The sequence below is a fragment of the Camelus bactrianus genome, chromosome 16 (assembly GCF_048773025.1).
Source record: "Camelus bactrianus isolate YW-2024 breed Bactrian camel chromosome 16, ASM4877302v1, whole genome shotgun sequence".
NCBI lineage: Eukaryota > Metazoa > Chordata > Mammalia > Artiodactyla > Camelidae > Camelus > Camelus bactrianus.
In genome coordinates, this window is record NC_133554.1 from 16,596,947 (window position 1) to 16,597,880 (window position 934).

The following is a 934-nucleotide window of genomic DNA, read 5'->3' on the forward strand; positions in this document are numbered from 1 at the left end:
TCCCATGTAGAGTCAGAATAAAGTTGTATTTCCAAAAAAAAGAAAAGAAAAGAAAAAAAATGAAGGTTCTTGGCACATAGTAGGCACTACATTGTTATTTCCATGCCCTCTGGTTGTGAAAAAATAGTCTGAGATAATTTATGCCATTTTCTTGGCACTTTTTTAAATTGAAGTATAGTCAGTTTATGATGTTGTGTCAATTTCCGGTGAACAGCATCATGTTTCAGTCATACATATACATACATATATTCCTTTCCATATCCTTTTCCATTATAGGTTACTACAAGATATTGAATAGAGTTCCTTGTTCTATACAGTAGAAATTGTTGTTTATCTATTTTATATGTAGTAGTTAGTAACTGCAAATCTCAAACTCCTAATTTATCCCTTCCTACCCACTTCCCCCCCTGGTAACCGTAAGTTTGTTTTCTATGTCTGTGAGTTTGTTTCTGTTTTGTAAATAGATTTTTAAAATATGGACAGCTTCACAAATTTGCATATCATCCTTGCACAGGGGCCATGCTAACCTTCTCTGTCTTCTTCCCATTTCAGTATGTGTGCTGCTGAAGCAAGCACCATTTTCCTGGCACTTGTAGTCGATAAAAAGTTCTTCCCAGGTAGAGATACACGTGACTCATTGATCTCATACATGTACTTTAGAATCACATGGAATGAATCCTCTGTCATGTGACAGACCTTAATTCCCTTTTAATCTTCTGTTCTCCAGATAAGTATCCTGTCTCTGTCAATCATTCCTCAGAGAAGTCCTCACCGCCTTGCTAGTATTGGTCAGCTATTGCCAGAATAATGCTGTGTAACAAACCTCTCCAAAAACTCAAAGTCAAAACAAATAATTCAATGCCATACTGCTAAGCTAGGCTTGGCGGGGCTTGACTCCAGGCTTCAGGGTGGGTGCAGGTCTGCTCCAGGTATC

The 934-nt window shown here is 37.8% G+C and overlaps 1 non-coding gene across 1 annotated transcript; it reads right to left on the reverse strand.

Annotated features, from left to right (window-relative positions):
- Positions 1-469: 469 nt before the first annotated feature.
- LOC123615680 (U6 spliceosomal RNA) lies at positions 470-576 on the reverse strand. The gene has a single exon (XR_006723362.1). It is a non-coding gene; the product is annotated as a U6 spliceosomal RNA (small nuclear RNA).
- Between the last annotated feature and the right edge of the window lie 358 nt (positions 577-934).